The sequence below is a fragment of the Dermochelys coriacea genome, chromosome 6, assembly GCF_009764565.3.
Source record: "Dermochelys coriacea isolate rDerCor1 chromosome 6, rDerCor1.pri.v4, whole genome shotgun sequence".
Lineage (NCBI taxonomy): Eukaryota > Metazoa > Chordata > Testudines > Dermochelyidae > Dermochelys > Dermochelys coriacea.
The window spans coordinates 63,152,334-63,173,744 of NC_050073.1; the positions used below are offsets into that span (position 1 = coordinate 63,152,334).

At 44.8% G+C, this 21,411-nt stretch overlaps 1 long non-coding RNA gene and 1 pseudogene across 1 annotated transcript; one reads left to right on the forward strand and one right to left on the reverse strand.

The window, feature by feature from the left end:
- Window positions 1–6,526: 6,526 nt before the first annotated feature.
- LOC122460499 lies at window positions 6,527–11,226 on the forward strand. The gene is made up of 3 exons (XR_006281827.1): window positions 6,527–6,625; window positions 7,335–7,492; window positions 11,174–11,226. It is a non-coding gene; the product is annotated as an uncharacterized LOC122460499 (long non-coding RNA).
- A 9,384-nt stretch (window positions 11,227–20,610) lies between these two features.
- Window positions 20,611–21,063, reverse strand: LOC119857317 (annotated as a pseudogene).
- Between the last annotated feature and the right edge of the window lie 348 nt (window positions 21,064–21,411).

The window sequence follows — 21,411 nt, forward strand, 5'->3', positions numbered from 1 at the left end:
GAGTGTCAAGACTCTGGGTAACTGGTACTGAATCCTGTAGGTGAGTCATAGATTAACTCCCACTTATCTGCTATGGCTTCACAACTATTTTAAGGACAGTAGAATTTGGCCGTTGCCATAGCAGCAATAAATCCTTTAATCTCACTTCCTGAGGAGCTGAAGCTGTCATTTGATTATCTACTTTGGGATCTTCAAGGCAGGTTATACGAGAGCGCAGTACAGAGACAACAGTGTGAAGAGATATTACTGACTGCACCCATAAGTCTTAAAGCTGCTGTCCAGTCTGATACCATTTGATGAGGATTTCCTGATGTGAGGATTCTACAAAGGGTTAATAGGAAGAATGCCACTAGGGAAACGATGCAAAATGAAAGTGATAGGACAGACCTCCCACTGCTATGACTATGTGAATGTACTAACCCCTTTTTGCAGGCAGTATGGGCTAGGGATTGGAGAACTAGAGGTAGGAAAGAAACCTACTTTTGCCAATGGCAGAGGTAAAAATAGAATCATCTTTGAGCAAATTGCTTCATCCTTTGTGTTTTGGTTTCCCTGTTTTATTTATATTGCAGTAGTGCTTGTAGACCCCAATCGGGGATTTGGGACCCATAAAAGCATGGTAGACGTACAGAAAGATAGTCTCTCCCCTCAAGAGCTTACACTCAGTCTGTAAAGTGAATTTGAAATACCTCTTCGTGCAGTGCCTCAATATATTTGGATAAATGTACTCTCTATCTGCAAAGTAGGGCATGCTTGTTTGTTTGTTTTGTTTTAGATTACCACTTTGTGGCTGCAGGGTCATGAGAAACCTGCAGAAAACTTTTCAAATTCTGCAAGGGGCAACACCATCTAAATCTGCATTTGGAGATCAGCATGGCTGTAAAGCTGTCATAATTTGAATGGGTGGGGGGGTTAAATGTCACATTGAAACACACAGCAAAATTCTACATTGCCACCAGGAATGACTCTAAATTTATGAATCCAAGATTGAGGTAGTTTTCCTCCCAATGAGTAATATTTGGCGGTTCTGGTTTTGAGCATAAGAACTGATGCCTCTAGTCATCACTAGACCACTATAGTTAGTTCCACTGGGTCTCTCTGGAAGACTGGAGTTAGGTAAACCACTGAGCATTGTACATGTAAGCTGATATGTTTTCACAGATTCATAGATACTAAGGTCAGAAGGGACCATTCTGATCATCTAGTCCGACCTCCTGCACAGCGCAGGCCACAGAATCTCACCCACCCACTCCTATGAAAAACCTCACCCATGTCTGAGCTATTGAAGTCCTTAAATCATGGTTCAAATACTTCAAGGAGCAGAGAAGCCTCCCTCAAGTCAACCATGCCCCATACTACAGAGGAAGGCGAAAAACCTCCAGGGCCTCTCCAATCTGCCCTGGAGGAAAATTCCTTCCCGACCCCAAATATGGCAATCAGCTAAACCCTGAGCATATGGGCAAGATTCACCAGCCAGATACCCAGGAAAGAATTTTCTATAGTAACTCAGATCCCATCCATCTAATATCCCATCTCAGGGGATTTGGCCTATTTACCCTGAATATTTAAAGATCAATTACTTACCAAAATCCCATTATCCCATCATACCATCTCCTCCATAAACTTATCGAGTAGAATCTTAAAACCAGATAGATCTTTTGCCCCCACTGCTTCCCTTGGAAGGCTATTCCAAAACTTCACTCCTCTGATGGTTAAAAACCTTCATCTGATTTCAAGTCTAAACTTCCTGGTGGCCAGTTTATACCCATTTGTTCTTGTGTCCACATTGGTGCTGAGCTGAAATAATTCCTCTCCCTCTCCTGTATTTATCCCTCTGATATATTTATAGAGAGCAATCATATCTCCCCTCAACCTTCTTTTAGTTAGGCTAAACAAGCCAAGCTCCTTAAGTCTCCTTTCATAAGACAAGTTTTCCATTCCTCGGATCATCCTAGTAGCCCTTCTCTGTACCTGCTCCAGTTTGAATTCATCCTTTTTAAACATTGGAGACCAGAATTGCACACAGTATTCTAGGTGAGGTCTCACCAGTGCCTTGTATAACGGTACTAAAACCTCCTTATCCCTACTGGAAATGCCTCTCCTGATGCATCCCAAAACCGCATTAGCTTTTTTCACAGCCATATCACATTGGCAGCTCATAGTCATCCTATGATCAACCAATACTCCAAGGTCCTTCTCCTCTTCCGTTATTTCTAATTGATGCGTCCCCAACTTATAGCTAAAATTCTTGTTATTAATCCCTAAATGCATGTCTGTATCTGTATTCTACTATATACCTTGTTTCATTTTTGTGTTTTCCGAAGCCTGAGACGATCCCCTTTCATGATGCATGCTTTACCTGTATAAATAAAACCATTTGGTTTGCGTAAAGTTTGTTTCCAAAGTGGTGCTCACTGGTTGACAAATACTAAATCAGGGGTTCTCAAACTGGGAGTTGGGACCCCTCAAGGGGTCGTGAGGTTATTACATGGGGGGGGGTCATGAGCTATCAGCCTCCACCCCAAACCGTGCTTTACCTCCAGCATTTATAATGGTGTTAAATATATAAGAAAGTATTTTTAATTTATTGGGGGAGGGGGTTGCACTCAGAGGCTTGCTATGTGAAAAGGGTCACCAGTCCAAAAGTTTGAGAACCACTGTACTAAATCCATAGCTGATCACTCCTCCATAGGGTTCTGATGACAGAGATAACTTCACCTACCTCATCTTTCCTCTTCCTCCTTTCCTACTCTGTAGCCCTGAACAACTCTGTACTAAGTGGTGAGATTGTGACACTGGAGTTAGACCAGCCAATCATTCTGTCCCTGTTAGTGGGATTGTGACATTATTGTGATGTCAATCAGTTATCATCCAGCCCTTTTTTTATTTCTTCCCCAAGTGGATTTGCAAAATGAAATGCTAAAATGCTTTTATCAGTCTCAGATATTTTATTAATCATAAAACATCTATTTGATAAGATTTGTTTGATGTCTTGCAGATCTGTAGAAAAATGTGATTTGTCTGATTACTCATTTATCTAACATGGGGTTACCAAACTCGTGTTGCTCTGGAGGGCTGCCAAGGGTCACACAGGCTGTGTCACACCTAGGCATTTGGCCGTCCTGTTACACATTGCTGCAGTCAGGCTGAAAGGTCACACATCCAGGTAGGCTCTAGAGATGGCCTGTAATTGCTGCTGGCTGCTAGGGACCTCTACTCTCCCTGTTTGGGCCAAGCTGGGAAGCAGCAGCTGAGAAGAAAAGGAGGTGGTGGGAAGAGAAGGTGAGGAGCACAACAATTGTAGGATAACTCTAATTCTTTACTTTTATATTTATCTTAAGTTTCCTTAAGGAAATATATATATATATATATATATATATGTGTGTGTGTTGTAAAGAGAGGCCCTGACTAGCAAGTAGAAGGAAGGCCTTGAAAATAATGAGTAAAGAGGCCAGGTGGAATGAAGTAAGGATGATGTCTGGCTCAAAAAATAACTTCATGAGATAAGTGGAAATTTCTAAAAAGAAGGCCTCTGACATAGGGGTGACTGCAGATGGCTTTAAATAAGACAGAAGAAATCTGTCTTAAAATGAACCAACATGCCCCTTCCCCACCCACACACCAGTGTTATCTCAGACGTTAGGACCTATGTGAACCCAAGTGCAAAAACTCTTCATCAGTAAGAAGCAGGGAAGGAAAAACCTTGGGAAGAAAGGAGGTTGTAAATCTTATCTGGATTAAGAATGGAAATAAAGGTGAACTGTCTCAAATTGGTTTTTAGCTAAAGTGGTTGACTGCCTGGGGCACCATGGCCAAGATGCAAGGAGAGGGGTTTGCCTGGGGTGTGAGGCCATGGAATGGGAGCTTGCGGGAGGTGAGAGTGGTGAGGGGATGGGTAAGGACCCTGGGGAGGAGAGGCGGTGGGGGGCCGAAGGAGGTAGCGGGAGTCTGAGGGGGAAGGGTGGGGAGACAGCAGGGGTCAGGGGTGATGGGGGGGGCACCAAAATACAAGTTTGCCCAGGATGCCATTTTACCTAAAGCCTGCCCTGACTGGTGGTGACATTGTTAGTTAAAGGGTTATGAATTGAAAGGTTCTTTGTCAGACTCTACCTAATCATGCTGGAATATGCCAAAATGAGATGGTTATCCCTAGGTCTGGTCTATTCGTAAGTATACTGAACACATGCTTGAGAATACTTTTACTGTATTGGGTGTAGTGAGTGTTTATTTTTAGGCTGTTAGACATGTTTAAGGCAGCTGCATAAAATACCATTTGGCCTTTGGATTTAATAAGCTGGTGTTTGCTGATTTTTCAAATAAATATTATTATTAATTCCAACCACAATGGCTGCAAGCTCCCTCAGACATTCCCACTTGGTTCCAGATGCTGGACACCCCGCTGCCCCCCCATAGCAGACATCCTCCTGCACTCACCCTTCTACCTAACTGCCTCCCCTTATACGTCCAAGAAGGTACCATTGTACCCCCTTCCCTCCCATACTCAGCTACCATAATTTATGCAGGAACACATCCTACCCCCACCATTGCCTGGCACTGTGTTGCCCAGAAAGTGAAATGCATGGGGGGTGTGTGTGTGTGTGTGAATATTTTCAGTGTTGTCCACCTCTGTACAGTGGACTGAAATCTCTTACAGCACTCTCTGTCACGGGAGTGATGGTGAATGGGCGGTTTTTGTTTTTCCTCATGCTTTGAAGCCTTATATAAATAAGGCATAACCTCATGGAATATCTCATTTTATTTGCAAGGAAGGTGATATTACAAAACTCTTCAATCTGTTTTATTCTCAGTCAGGCAAGAATTCAGAAATGTGTAGGTCACAGCTATTCTTCTCTCTCAGCTTGACGTCTGGGTGACCTTGTATCTAGATCTTTATTAATAACTTGAGACTTTGTCATCTTCTCCATGTGTTAATAGGATGGGTTTAAGGCATTTGTTTTTATTTTTCAAAGGACCTATCAATGCCCAGGAGGGAGTTAATGTAATTGTGGTCACTTTTAGAACTGATTTCCGCTATTCAATATTGGTTTTCCCTAACATGCTAATTTTGAGACAAATCCATTAAGTGCACTTGAAAGATCTCAAATGTCAACAATTTTTTCTTTGCCTGGCCATCTGATATAGAACCAGTTCTGTAAAGTATTGATCTTCTGACTGGTGATTAGATGAAGCACGGAGGGAAAGAAGTGCTGCTGCTTTCAATGATTTTCTGATTTATTTTGTAAAATTCTCAAATACTGTGTTTTCTAATGTAAGTCGGTGTGGCCAGGGCTATGGATGAGAACCCTTCGGTGTGGGGTTTTAATTCAAAATAAATAAAATATGTAGCTATACATGCAGCTGAACCTTCAAAGGCTACCTTGAATTCCATGAGATTGAAAAGTATGAAGGCAAACATACATATGTAGTGATATGGGAAATCAGCCACTCTCTATTATACTTAGAAGTGATGATAGTGTATGCAAGGACCCAGGCATTGTCATCTTGCAGTGGCCCAATAATCCATCTAACATGGTATTCTGGCTCCCAATATGATGAGTGCATTAGCAATATGTATGTAAGCCCCAAGGCCTGAAGCTCTGGAGAACTTGGAGCTCATTACTGACACCTGTTGGTGAACAGGGAGAAGAATGACCCAGAGTTGCCTGAGAACTCCAGATGGGCAAAGGCTCCATGGCGGGGGGAAGGGAAACAACTGAAGGGACCTAGCACTTTGGGGCATTTTCATTAAAATTCAGTTAAGTTTTGAGCTTGGGGTGCAATAAAATGCTATTATCCCTGTTGGGAAATGAAAGAACAGCACTAAATGTGCCTGGGGTAAGGGGTTGCCATGTCCAAGAATGCAGTCAGGAAGAGTTTTTGGTAAGGGAGGCTGGACAGGGTGAAAAGGAGGGAAGAGGGGAGTGCCTGACTGGTGGTAAGGACTCTGTAAAGGGTCTTATACACCAGGGGTCTCAACCTTTTTCTTATTGAGGCCCCCTCAGCATGCTATAAAAACTCCACAGCCCACCTGTGCCACAACAAGTTTTTTTTCTGTATATAAAACCATGGGCCAGGGTTAGGGGGTAGCAAACGGGGCAGTTGGTCGGGGCCCCACACCACAGGGGCCTTGCAAAACTAAGTTCAGGCTTTGGCTTCAGCCCCAGGTGGTGGGGTTTCAGCTTTCTGCCCTGGGCCCCAGCAAGTCTAATGCCAGCCCTGCTTGGTGGACCCCCTGAAACCTGCTCAAGGCCCCCCAGGGGGCCCCAGACTCCTGGGTGAGAACCACTTTTATACACCATAGCTCCTTCTGTAAATCAGCAGCGAGTTGAGGCAGCATACAGAGCTGGGCTGAGGTAGCTTCAAGGGGGCAAGCTGAGGCAGCAGACAGTGCAGAGGCAGTGCTGAGATAGGTAACAGCACTGAGGTGGCTTGGCCTGAAGCCAGACAGTGCCACAGTTTAGCTAAGAGATTCAGGTGTGGGCCTCCCTGTCTGGCAATCAAAGCTGAAATCACTTCAGCTGGGTCAGGTAGTAGAGTTCTTGGTGCTGCACTGACAATACTTCCCTTAGGGGCTGGAGAAGGACCTGCCTAAATTTTTGATTCTGCCTATCCTGGACAACAAACTGTGAGTGAGGGAGTGGGGAGAAGGAGGGAAGTGGCTAGAATGGTGGTTCTCAACCAGAGGTCTTCCAGGGGGTACATCAACTCATCTAGATATTTGTCTAGTTTTACAACAAGCTACATAAAAAGCACTAGCAAAGTCAGCACAAACTAAAATTTCATACAGACAATGACTTGTTTATACTGCTCTATATACTATACGCTGAAATGTAAGTATAATATTTATATTGTAATTGATTTATTTTATAATTATGAGATAATAAAAATGAGACAGTATGCAATTTTTCAGTCATAGTGTGCTAAGACGCTTGTATTTTTATGTCTGATTTTTGTAAGCAAGTAGTTTTTAGGTGAGGTGAAACTTGGGGGTATGCAAGACAAATCAGACTCCTGAAAGGGGTACGGTAGTCTGGAAAGGTTGAGAGCCACTGGGTTAGAAGGTGTTTGCCACACTCAGCTGTGAGAGGAGGTCTGAGGTTAAGACTGTTGCTCAGACACCCTGCAGAACATGGTTGATTTGTTAATAGCTGGCTTTCCCAAGTTCATTCTGTCTCTCCTTTTCTCCACCCCTATATAAAAAGATTTTTGTGTTAAACCCCTGGACTCAATGCTTGCATATTGGGAAGTATTGCCTGTCATGGAGACCCAGGGGAGGTAATGTAGCTTCCCAGGTTTTTGGCGGGAGCTCAATCTGGTGTTTAAATTTTCAATAGGAACGCCTAGAAAACTGTACCTGGCATGTTTTTGCTTCTGACGACACCTGACAGAAGGGTTACATATAAAAAAATCCAACTGGAAGGAAGTGGAAGGCATAAACCACTCATAAGGATCCTGACTGTGGAATACAGTGCTGCTACTCTTAAGAATTAAGGTTGTATGGGTGTCACCTTGGTGACTGTGGTTGATTACTGTTGTTTTGTGTGGTAGATAAGGGGGGTGAGTGTATGAGTGAGAAGGTGATGTGTGTGATATATGGCTTTACTCTATATTTCCCAGGTTTTATGTGTTTGGGTTGGGTTGTGTTTGGCTTTAACATCCACTGTCACTAATGGGCTTGGTTGGTTGGTTGCAAATTTAAATGTCTATTCTCAAGTTGTGCTCCCTGCAGTGTGGAGGAATGCTTGGAGGCAGCGTGAGGGAACACATTGACTTATCCCAGGGGTGTCTCCTGTGCCCTTTTGGAAGAGCCCAGAAACTAAAATGCCCAGGGTACAGTTGCTGTAATGGGAGATGAAAGGCTTTTGTGTCACCCTCTTCCAAGCACACCTCAGCTTGACACATAGGTACGCGTTAGGTGAGCTTGTGCCTTGGAATCATTTGTGTCTCAGGTGCCCTTCTTGGTGATCCCCCTCCTCTCTCTTTTGCCTCTTGGGCTGAAAAGGTAGTATGGTCGAGTGTACTGCTGCAGCTAGTAGTGGCAGTTCCCAATCAGTATGGAAAACCCCAAGAAGCCCCTTCCCTCAGCCTATGCTATTCCCTGTAATTTTCTTGCTCTCCTGCTCCTGCCTCTCCTATCCGTAGCACTAGTGCTGCCCATCTGTTGGCATCTCTTTCTCAAATGTGCACTCTCCTGTGTGGCGGGGTTTGGTGGTCATTTAGGAGTTGGGGTCTTTGGGTATAGTGTGTCTAGAGCAGCCAATGAGTGGCTTAACTCAAGACTTCTGATTTAGTATGACCTTGATGTGACTAGACTAGCAGCCACTGGTTGTACGCCAGCCCCTTCCTTAATAATGCGATGGAAGCACTTTTTTTATACCAGTCATCTTCCCAGAGCACTTGGGGATTAGGCACAACTGAAAAACAGTCCCAAAAATTCCTTGGACCATGCAATTGTTAACCTTTCCTCATCAACCAATCCCTGCAGCCCACTGATCATTTATGTTGCTCTTCTCTGAACATCCTCCAATTTGTCAGTCCCCTTCAGATAGTGAGATGCCTAGAACTAAACACCGGGTCCCTGGAGCGGTTGTACTAGAGCAGGGGTTCTCAAACTTAACGGCACCACAACCCCCTTCTGAAAACAAAAATTACTACATGACCCCAGGAGGGGGGACCCAAGCCTGAGCCAGCCCAAGCCCCACCACCCTGGGGTAGGGAGGCCCAAAGCTAAAGCCCAAGGGCTTCAGCCCTTGGGAGAGAGTCTGTAACCTAAGCCCCAATGCCCTGGGCTGAAGCCCTCGGCCTTTGATCCCAGGCAGTGGGGCTCAGGCTTTGGCCCTGGGTCCCAGCAATTCTAAGCCAGTCCTGGTGACCCCATTAAAATGGGGTTGTGACCCACTTTGGGGTCCTGACCCACGGTTTGAGAATCGCTGTACAAGAGCTTTAAAAGGAATGATATTAACCTTGCTGATTCATGACATAAAGCCTTTAAGTGATGCAGCTCAGCACTGCTTAATTATTTTCCTCTGCCATACTGAATCCCAAACTCCTGTTGAAGTTGTTCTTTCCCATACCATTCCCCCACATCTTTTTTCTGCACTGCTGCTAGTCTGTTCTCTCCCCTACTCAATAGTTGTGGTTTGAATTATTTTCCCCCAGATACATTAGCCTGCATTTTTCTGAGAAAAATCTCGTTTTGTTGTTTTTTGTCCATGTCTCCAATTCCTCTCTAAGGGCCCAGTCCAATGCCTACTGAAGTCATGCCCAAAGTCCCATTGCATTATTTCTCTACCCTCAAGGGTATTTGCAGTTCCTTACCAATTTGGTATCACCTGTGAATTTCATGAACACACAGTTCACTTTTTCTTCCAGATCATCAGTAAAAACACGGAATAACACCAGAGCTCGAAGTGATTCTTGCTTTTCTCCACTAGAAACACACACGCGCGTGTGCGTGTGCGCACGCACACACAACACACTCTTACTTCAATTTAATGTTACCATGGTCTTTCAGGAAGTTTTCAGTTCCCACAACCAGTGTCTGTATCCAAGTCAGTTTGAATGAGTTTTGAGAGTAAGATTGTGAGAGAGAGCATGTCACATGCTGTACTAAAGTCCAACTAAATTACCCCTCTACTGCCTTCTCTGGGAATTGGTGTTGTAATTCTATCCGCATTAAATTGCGTAGGGCTGCCATGTGTACGTCTCAGTGCTGGCAGGGATGGTTCCTCACTAATGAAGACCTGCAGTTTTGTAATGCTGTTACATGTTCCAGCCTATTCCATTACCATGCATGTCACGTGGGGTCTGGGCTGAAAGCCAGTGCAAATGTTTCTACAAGGACTTTAGGACATATATTTTAATTATGTTTATACTCCCCCTACCCTCCTTCCCTTTTGCACATAGTTTTCCCTCTAGCCTTTGCAAAGTGCTCTGGTCCACCTGCCAGTGCTAGTTTCTTGTATGACTCTGGCCCCTTTAACCTCCCATCGTGATAAGTTCCAAGGCTCTGGCTTGAAATACCAATACTGAACACTGTCAGGCCCTGCATGATTCCATCGCTGCCTTCAGCTTAAGCTGGCATGGGAGGAGAGGAGCCACTCCCTGTGTGAGGGAGATTTATTGTCTCTGCATAGTCAGAGCTCGGGGGAGGGGGATGGCTCTAGAATGGGCACCTAAAACTTCTCAAGATCAGAGAGAGAATGTCCTGATCTGAGGCCAATGGATGGAGAGAGAAGGTCTCTCTGGGAGCAAGGTGTGCACATGGCTGTCTCTTTCTAAGTCAGACTGGCATTTAACACAAACGGTAGCGCCACAGAGGCCACTTAAGACTCCCACTTAAGCGGACCAGTTGTCACTAAGCATTCAAAATAAAATGCAATACAAAGAGTTGTGTACCAGAGCATAACTAGGCTGGGGGTGGGTCTGATGGAAACAGTGTCAGTGTCTCTGTCTCTGTACATGTGCTCTGTTGGGTGAGTGGGATTGTACATGTCTGTGTATATAGAACACGTGTGAATAGAAAGAGTGTGTGTAGGCATGGACTGGAGTAATATGAAGGGCTACTTTTTGTCCTTACCTTGCAAAAGGTATCTTTGAGCCTGTCTCCCAGTTTCTGTGTAGACTTTGGCCAGTACTAACCTACATTGAGTTTCCTTCCTGTGGAATTGTATGCGACATCCCTGTTTTAGCTGAATGAGTTTCTCAGGGTTAATGTTATTGCACTGGATCACAAGCAAATGAATGATCCTTATTATCTGGGCAAGTTTATTATTAAATTAACGGAATTTCCAGGGAAATACCCATCACCCACCCACATGACCAAAGAGTGGGCAAAGCGCTCACAGGCTCCAGTGGCTGATGGCATCAGTCCATTGCCCAGGGGAATCTGGGCGGTATATAGTTAGATCATTTTTGTGTCACTTGTGTGGCTGGTATCATTGGCAAAGCTGAGATAGCTGGTGGAGGGAGGGAGAACAGTAGGAGATTGGGTTTAAACTTCAGGATAGTGTGGAGCTGAGTAGGGTATTTTGTGCAAGAGTGAGAAGTTTAAACTTGATTCACTAGTTCCCCCTTATCCAGAGCAGAAATAGCTTGAATCTCCTCTTGCCTACACGTGTTTTATACCACTTCATTGGAGCTACTCCTGATTGACACTGGTGTCTGTTTGCAGGGTTGTTGTAGCCATGTTGGCCCCAGGATATGAGAGACAAGAGAAAGATAAGGTAATACCTTTTTCTGGACCAACTTCTGCCAGTGGAAGCTATAATGGGTGAGGCAGGCCATGCTCTTAGCAGGAGCTGAGGAGGATGCTGGCTTACAGGAGGCTTAGCTGAGCAATAAGTGCAGTTACTCTATGTGAGCGATGAGCACTGCAGAGAGCACCTGTGTGAATCTCCATGGTGAGTGATGGGTGAGTCTGAGAGGCTGCATAGAGGGAGTGTTGTTGGGCCTTTTGCTACACAGCGCATATGTTACTGTTGTTAGCCCTTTAGCAGATTTCTACAGTGCAGTGAAAATAAGTAGATTAACATAGCAAAGAAGATTAGAGATGCTTTGGGGAAGGGAAATGGGGAGGATGAGCAGAGGAGAGCATAAAAAGAGACAGTAGGAGTGCAAGTGCCAGGCTTCCTGGTGCACGTTACTCAGGGTACCTGTCTTTGGCCCCTTCGGTTTCAGGATAGGCCAGTTGAACGAAACCATACCAGGCACGATGTCGAAGGAGAAACTGGAGTCGCTAGTAAAAAACATGGAGATCATGCTGTCCGAGGTGGAGCAGTTGAAGATCCACTGCACTAAGCAGACAGAGGAGGTGAACCAGGTGGTGCAGGAGCTGCGCCGGGAAAACAAGGATCTGATGCAGAAGTATGAGCGCATCTGCCAGGATCTGAAGGAAGCCAAGGAGACCATTGCCCAGCTTCAGGATACAAAGTTTGCCTTTGAGGCAAAGGAACGACAAGCACAGAAGCTCAACAGGCAGCTGTGAAGCAATACGAAGGAGACGCATGAGATTTCCCAAGCAGACCCAAGACCAAACCTAAACCTTCTACCACTGAAACCAGAAATCACTGGACTGAACTGGACTACATCTTCCCCAGATCAAAGGGACAGGCTAGAAAAAAAAAAAAGTCACCAATTTGTGGGGGTGAGATCACTGAAAGGCAAGAGAAGTGCAGCTTGGATTCTATCCTATGCCCCTTAGTAATGATTGCACATTTCATCATGCTGGGAGAAGATCCCTGACCCCTATCCTGGATCATAGAGATCTAAATTGTAGTTGTAGTGGTGACCAGCAAAACCTGAGCATGGCACCATCACATCTGCCATGGAGTTCACACAAGGACAGAGTTGGGGGAAAGGAACTGGACCCACCTTGAGTCTGCTGGAGGGGACTGGACTATGTGACTGCATAGAGGAGAGCAAGAGAGAGATTGTCTTCTCATTACTCCACTTTGTTGCAGTATATGCAGGACATTTCTGCGCTAGCATTAGACTTCAATACAGTCAGGCTTTCACTTGAGGTATAAACTTTCTTACTGCCCGACTAAAAGACACTTGCAGAGGTGGCATTAACTCAGCCTCACGGTTCCAAGCACTGGCTACTAAAGGCATGACAGGCCAGAGGTTATTAATGTTATTACAGTCATTCTTGTCCTTTTCCCATTCCAAGCTGAAATGTAAAACTTGCTGGGATTTCTGTCTAAATTTCTATTGAAGTGTAGTCAGCTCATGATGATTTGGAGTGTTTGGTGTGTTAGAATTAAATCTTGGTTGACTTTTTAACTGAAGAGCTATGTTTTGACACCATATTTACATTTATTGAATCTCAGTAACTGTGTATTAATGGACCAGGAATTAGACGAAGAAAATGGAGGAGGAGGGGAGGGGGAAAAGTACTGTCAGGAGGCTGTTTTGCTTTCACTATCTCTGTCATATGGCTGTCTTGTCACCAGCACTGCAGTGGATGTTCAGTGCTGAATGTAGCTAAGAACAGGTGACTTTTGACCATCCAGTGAATAGCGGGAGGGATAGAAGGTGGGAGTGTGCGTGGGAGAGGCTGGTTAGAGAAAACAGCCTCAGAGCTTAAACAGAATAGCTGGAGTGGTTCCAGGAGGATCTTTCTTCCCATCAACTGTGCTATGATCGGCTTCCTTTTATCCTTCAAAACTTCTCTTTATTATTCTTTTGCAGCAAACTCAAACACACAGCGAGGGCCAAAGGGCAGGCGGAGAGGGGAAATTGAAAGGGAAAACTAATTTTGAAACCACCAACATCAAATCATCACCTCTCATAGCCAGTGTGCAGCTGTTGGGTGTGTGTGTTTTTCCCAAATGATTAGCTGTCCTGTAAAATATAATGTTCTTTGCTTTTGACGGAATCAGTGTCACTTTTTGATCAACAGAGCAAGCCCCTAGAGCACTGGTGCTCAACCCGCAGCCCAATCAGCTCACAGCTGCAGCCCATGTGATGTCCTCAGAGCAGTACAGGTAGTGTATATATTGTGTGGATGCAGTCCCTCATAACACATAGAGAGCTGCATGTGTGGCCCACAAGGGTAAATAGGTTGAAAATCACTGACCTAGAGACTCAGGGGAATGACTGACTCCTAATGCTGGGAGTCCTTAGAGCCTGTGTCTGAAGAGAGAGTTGGAGTTGCTTGGTTGGCTGCTTTGGCGTTCCAATGAAAACCCTGTGTTGAAAGATGCAAAACCCCTCTAACAAAGAGGTTTTCAAAATGGGTGTGTGTGTGTGTGTGTGTGTGTGTGTGTGTGTGTGTGTGTGTGTGCGCAGAAGAATGTTCAGGGGGGCAGAGGGGCAGCGATGCCAGGGGGCTTGGGCCAGTCCCATGCAGGGGGAGCTTGGGAAGGGAGCATCACCTCCACCCTCTGTCTCACCTAAATGGGCCACCTAGCCTGTGGGTCAGTGTCAATGCCTCTGTGCCCAGTGCTAGCTCCACCCCCAGAGACCGTCTCACACAGCTTCCCCCACCCTGAAAACCCAAGGCAGGAAGAGCAGGTATTGGGGAAGGGGGCACAACCAAAAATTGAAACTCAAAATGGGGGGAGGGGCTCTGCTAAAAAAGTTTGAAAACCACTGCTCTACCGGGTCCCCATCCAGCACAAGTGATGCCAAGTGGAGTTCTGCCATTGGCTTTAAAGGGTGCAGAGTCAGGCCCAGAGTGAAGTTAGATGCATTTTTCTCTTCCAAGACAACCTCAGTTTTGGCCTGATCCAAAGCCCATTGAAGTCCAGAGAATCCTTCCATTTATTTCAATGATCAGGCCTTCTGAACAGAGTCACTGTTTCTGAACTGCAATCAGTGCACCAGGACTTTCATTCTACTTCACAGAAATAGATTTCACTCTAGAGTTCAGTGTAAGCAGGATCCATTCCATAACAGTTTGTTCCATTTGTATCATCTGGGCCGGGGTTTAGCTTTAGCTCTTCTGTTTTGGGTGGGGCAGACTAGAATATTTGAAAAACACTTTGGAGATAAGAGATTTTTTCCTTTACATTGTAAAGTGTAACCTGAATAGAAATGTCTGGACCTGACCCTGCATTCCTTGCAGTCCAATGGGAGTTTGCAGGGCACAGGAAACATAGGATCCAGAACTAAGTTTCTTGTGTTTTGTTCTTATGAATGTTTTTACTTCAAATTAATGTTCTAGCCCCAATCCACCTTTGTTTTGTTTTTCTACTTTTTTAAATAATATGTAAACCAATAATAAAAAATAAAACAAATGTTGTATGCACAGCCATGGGAGCTTCTGTTCTGCATAAGGTAATTTCTTACTTCGTTCATATCATGCTGTGTGTGTGTGTGTGTGTGTGTGTGTTTACTCTAAGATAATTATTCCAGTTTCAACTCTGTGGAACAACAAAGGGACTAATGGAGACCACGCAGATTACTCAGCGTTCCTAGGTTAATCACTCGAAATGGGATTCTCTCTCTGGCTGCCGGGTTCACTCTATATTTAAATCCTTGACACCAGGAGGAAAAGGCAATTTCCATGAACCTGTGATCAGTCTCTTGGCAATTAAGAGAATTCTAAGGCCTTGTCTACACTGCCACTTTACAGCACTGCAAATTTCTCGCTCAGGGGTGTGAAAAAACACATCCCCTGAGCTCTGCAAGTTTCAGCACTGTAAAGTGGCAGTGTAGACAGTGCACCAGCTACTCCCCTCATGAGGGTAGCTTTTTTTTACACCAGCACTGGTGCCATGACTACAAAGCCACTTTAAAGCTGGCAGCGCTTTAACATTGCTAGTGAAGACATACCCTTAGTGTGTGTGTGTGTCTGTTTTTAGGAACAGGGCCAGCCCTAGACCAAATGGTACTCCAGGCCAGGAGTATCTTTGGTGCCCCCTGCCCCATGTGTTAAACTTTTGAATACCTTATTTTTATTGCATTTGTAGCCAATTTCATTACTTTGATGCATGATTTCTCTCTCTCTCATATAAGACGATAAACTTGCACTCTAGAATCTGTAAATCTAGGAGGAGGTTTGAGGAAAATGTAGTTCTCAAAAAGTCTGGAAGATTCCACAAGATTCTACAAAGGTCCAGAACGTTCTAGGAGGTTAATGGAAAAATGAATCCACATACAAAATACCTGAAATATTTTACTTCAAACATTCTATTTTTGTTTTGCTAACAACAAAAACAGCACTCTAACCCTGGCACCCCCACCCTGGCACCCCAGCAGTCGCCTGACCCTAAATCCTGCCCTGTTTAGGAATGGTGAAATGACTATATATAAAAGTCCTAAAACAGTGGGTTTGGGATGTGAAATGTATCCCAATCCTTTTTTTTTTTTTTTAATGGAATTGAAAATATGCCCACTGATCTTGGTCTTATCCTGATCTCTTGCTTGTATAACTCAGGAGTAGCTCCACTGATTTAAAACCAGCATAAAGGAGATTAGAACTGGACCCTCTGTTTTTATACCCAAATCTTCACATGTCCATCTCCAGCAGGTAACTTCCCCCACTCCAGTCTATTCTTAGGTTTTGTTGTCAGAGAAACTCTCAGATGTAGAATATTATCTTCTCTTAAAATTAGTCATGGACTTTGGAAGATTTTAATATCAAAATTATTCAAACATGTTTTTCCTCCTCTCTTTTAAGGTAAGGACGAGAAGCTTGTGCTTGATTTTTCTCATTTCACCTGGCCTGGACTCTCCAGCAGGTCAGGATTTTAATCTCAACTGGTTGGAACTAGAGTCATAGAGTTTTTTAATGCCAGAAAGGACCAGATCATCTAGCCTGACCTCCTGCAGTCAAAGGCCACCAATGGACCAAAAATAATTAGTGACAGGCTGATCACTTGCCTGGCAATGGAGAGGGGCAAGGGCAACTGCCTAACTCTCTGAATGCAAAAGGTCAGTTCATGTGCTGTCCCTCTGGGGAAATGCAGCGTGGGAATCAGAGCCCAGCTGACACAAAGGGCTGGCGAAGGGGACAGAATCTGACTCATGGACTCTAGAGCCCAGGCTGTGCTGTGCCTGAGCAGCAGCCAGAGAATAAAGTCGTTATACCCAATTAGGAGAGGTGAGCCTCTGCTGCTGCATGCGAGTCCTGCAGGTTACTACAGCTGACAATTGAACCCATCACCTTCCTAGTCTCTAGGTGGCAGCTCTACCACATTAGTCAAGAGGAAGCCTTGCACGGCCTGACCTACTAGCGGCTAGGCTAGGCTCTTATATCAATCACTCTTCCCTGGTGGTGCAGGCAGTGGCAGGGTGCTGACTGATTGCATTGGACTTCACTGGACTGTCTTGTCTTGATGCACCTGAGTAAAGAATCTGAATGGAAATGAGAGTGGCACCTCCAGCTTCAGGCTCCGCATTGAGATTTTTACACACAAGTCCATTTGTTTACTATTGATCAAGGTTGTATTTTTTGAGGGGGGGGAGGGAGATGTATCATGAGCAGATGTATGGGAATCCTTGGCTGGCAGCTCATGTCATTTCGCAGTCATCTTGCTGAGACTGAGTGTAGGACTTTGCCAGACTCTCTCAGCCCCTCAGGGGCATGAATGAATGGGAGTATAGCTTTGTTTGGGAGCACTCACCCCTGGCATCTTAGCAGTAAGCCCAGAGCATCCATCCAGTACTGGCCTTCTCTACTCGGCCAGCATGCTCATGCATGGAGAAGAACTCCCAAGGGAAGTGGTGGGCTGGAATGAAAGCTCAGTACCCCCCCACATTGCCTGGACATACAGTCCCTTGCATCAAGAGGTGAAAGAGCCCCAGCTGGTATCTACCCTGGGCAGGATGAGCTAGAGTCCCCTGCTCCCCACCACTGCAAATGAGAAACAACCAATATGAAAATTTTGTTTTAAACAATGCTGAGTGCCCATCAGTGGTCGCTCCTGGGTGTTCAAGACTTGATAATCAGGCAGGGGCCTAAATATGAACGTAGGAGCCTGATTTTAGACTCCTGTTTTGGAAATTGTTAGCGTGAATTCTTTTTCATTTCAAGCCTGTGTGTGTCAAAGACACTATAATAGCAGTACTCACAGATTATTGATTCATGTGGCTGTAGCCCTGCTAATATTGGGAATTATTTTTCATGTACTTTACCCCACCCTACTCAGATACTATTGCCCCCTCTCCTAACCTGACCAGACTCCTACTGAGCCCTATACCCAGATGCCACAGAAAGAACATATCTGCTAATAATTGTAATCATACAAAAGTTCTGTTAATTCAACTGATCACACTGCACTGAGTGGGCCAGTCCTCGGCACTCCAGGAGAAATATCACAGGAGTGTGTAGGTGGCCAGACCCCTGGAACAGAGAGGCAGTTATGGAGCAGTGCAAGAATTCCTGGTAAAAAATAACTATTGCAAGTAACTTGTTTGGTATAAACAACAAGGAGTATTTGTGGCACCTTAGAGACTAACAAATTTATTTGGGCATAAGCTTTCGTGGGCTAAAACCCACTTCATCAGATGCATGGAGTGGAAAATACAGTAGGAAGATATATATACAATAGTACATGAGAAGATGGGCGTTGCCTTACCAATTCTAACAAGACAATTCAATTAAAGTGGGCTATTATCAACAGGAGGAAAAATAATTTTTGTAGTGGTAAATCAGGGTGGCCCATTTCAAACAGTTGACAAGGAGGTGTGAGTAACAGTAGGGGGGAAATTAGTTTTTAGTTCTTGTAGTGACCCATCCACTCCCAGTCTTTATTCAGGCCTAATTTGATGGTGTCCCGTTTGCAAATTAATTCCAGTTCTGCAGTTTCTCGTTGGAGTCTGTTTTTGAAATTTTGTTGTTGAAGAATTGACACTTTTAAGTCTGTTGTTGAGTGTCCAGGGAGGTTGAAGTGTTCTCCTACTGGTTTTTGAATGTTATAATTCTTGACATCTGATTTGTATCCATTTATTCTTTTACGTAGAGACTGTCCGGTTTGACCAATGTACATGGCAGAGGGGCATTGCTGGCGCATGATGGCATATATCACATTGGTAGATGTGCAAATGAACCAGCCCCTGATGGTGTGGCTGATGTGGTTAGGTCCTATGGTGGTGTCCCTTGAATAGATATGTAGACAGAATTTGCAACGGGGTTTGTTGCAGGGATAGGTTCCTGGGTTAGTGTTTTTGTTGTGTGGTGTATAGTTGCTGGTGAGTATTTGCTTCAGGTTGCGGGGGTTGTCTGTAAGCGAGGACTGGCCTGTCTCCCAAGGTCTGTGAGAGTGAGGGATCATCCTTCAGGATAGGTTGTAGATCCTTGATGAGGCTGGAGAGGTTTTAGTTGGGGGCTGTAGTTGATGGCTAGTGGCTTTCTGTTACTTTCTTTGTTGGGCCTGTCCTGTAGTAGGTGACTTCTGGGTACCCTTCTGGCTCTGTCAATCTGTTTCTTCACTTCAGCAGGTTACACCTTGCTGTAGTCACACAGCAGAGTCCATCTACAAGGGAAGTCTCATAATACTTTCCAGCTTTCATCTGAGGAGCTCAAAGTGCTTCATGAACATTAACGACTCCTCACAGGCTAGTGCTCCTGGGGGTAGGTAAGTATAGTCATCCCTGTGTTAGAGATGAGGAAGCAGAGCGTCCAAGGGATCAAGTGACATGCTCAGGATTAGAAAGTGAGTCATGGCAGAGCTGGAATTAGAACCCAAGTCCCTATCTCTCAGTTCCCTGCTGGAAGTACACAGGTATTACTGGATCCTGCTAAAATAATGAAGGGAAGCTTAAATAGCAACAGCCCGTCAGTCATGTGAAGCTTGTCAGGCTCTGTATTCTTATATGAATCAGTCCTTCTGAAAGGAGAAAGGAATCTCTCTGGCAATAAGGGAGTCTGGTGGTTCCTTTCCATGAAAAGTGCTCTGAGGGTTTGTTGGAAGAAAAGCTGGAATTGCTGCTGCCAGGACAGACCCCTGCCTAAGAGATCAACAGCCCAACAGAAGGGATCTCCTTCACAACATGCTTCGTGCCAAAAATGTTTAATTAACAATATAAAACAGGTGACCTGACCCACCCAAATTCTCCTCCAGTTGGTGTCACTCCTGTGACACTGCCATTGCCTCCCCATGCATCCCCTGGACGTAGCAGGCTGGTGGAGAAGTGAGTGTCCTGTGTATCTGACTAGATTTGGTGCATCATAAATCTCAGGTTATGAGAATGACTTGGATCAGTGCATTGTCACCTCTTTTTTTCATTCAAAAGTGTTTCCAGTACTTAAAAGGTATACAGGGATCATTTTCTCTTTCACAGAAACAGTGTACGCTTTAACTACTTACACTAGCAAGTGTGGGATCACCATGCAGACATTTGTTGCACATTTATACACAATCATTTGGTTGCTTAGAATGTATCCTTAGGGCAGCACTTTGGCCTGGAAATTTTGCAATTTCAAGCTGTCTTGTGAGACCTATAGTATAGACTTCCTGAGATGAGCTGGGCCTCAACCAAAATCCCACAAGAACAGCCTTTGTTTTCCCATGTTCCTGCCCTCCTGTTGGAATCAGGAAATGTGAGGTACAAGGCCTTTTTTGTTTGGCTGGTGGTTGGGTTTTGGGGTTTGGTTTTTTTTGTTGGGTTTTTTGAGGGGGGGGGGGCGAGTGTTTGGTTGATAAAATGAACTTCACCAAAGTTTCAGATTGTTTGAGTTTGGAGTGAAAGTTCTGGTCAGTTCTGATTTTATTTCAACATCCCCAGGGAGCAGTTCTTCAATCTTTATGGTTAAAAATCTCCAGATGCTGTGTTCAGCCAGTGTCTGCTTTAGCAAAGTAGGCATAGCTGTTTCTTGGCTATGTCTTGGCTAGATTCCAGTGTGGGCAATTACATTCCTCCTTCCAAAATTCCTCCTGTAACTTCAACTGTCAGTCACAAGAGCAGCATTGCGTAGCCCAGGCATTCAAAAATCGTGAGAGTGGCTTAAAAATCATGTGATCTCTAAAAAAAGGGCATTTGGAGTTCTGTTTATTTGCCTACTGGCTTTGGAAGCTTTAGAGATCATATTTACAAGCTTTTCTCCACAACTGTGAGGGCTAGAAATTTACTTCAAAAAATATTACAATCTGAGAGGCTGCTATAGTCACACTATGCCAAGATCTGGGGGGTTAAGAAAAACATCAGCTAACACAAGACTTGTTATAAAATCATGAGACTTGGCAACATAGATTTCTGGTCAGCTTGGGGCTGGTTCTCCAGCAGGGCCTTGGGCTGCTCCACCCACAGCTTGTATGCCAGGTTGCTCAGGAAGCGCTTGGTCCGGCCGCAGCAGAGACAACGTACAACCATCCAGTGCCAGCTGCAGCATCTTCTCTAGCATGCCATGGAGCTGACACCAGGGCCCAGGAGGGATGAGCAGGATTTGAAGATGGTTCTCCTCACCAACAGGTCTTCTCCCAGGATGAGCCTGTGGCTGATGGTGAGCTGCACGTGACAGTAGAACCGTGCCAGCTCCTGGTTCTCGGGGTTCTGGGCGAGGATGCAGTGAGCTGCCTGGTAGAGGAAGCTGAGCCTTTGGAAAGCCTCTTTGTCCTGCACCTGGGCCAACATCGTCGGGGGGTGGGTGTATGTCTGTCACATGGAGACACCAGCAGCTGCAGCCTCTTCTTGCCTAGTTCCTCAGCTTTGTCAAACGAGAATTTGTATGGATGTGTGGAGATCAGTTTCTGTTGTGACAGGACAATTATTTTTATGTTGTTAAATGGATATTTCTTGTATGCAACATGCTGACAAGGGATGGATGAGGAGAACAGCTATTTGGTTGTGTAACTGTGGTGCATTGGTTTGTCTGCTGCACCTTTAAATCTACAGGGTTCTGCAGTCCACAGGGACAGGCAGTCATTTTGCTTTCTGACACAGGAGAGACACACTGGGTGCTCTCTCATACAGACCTTACTGTTTGTTTTTCTCATGTTTTGTTTATGTAATAGTCATTTAGAG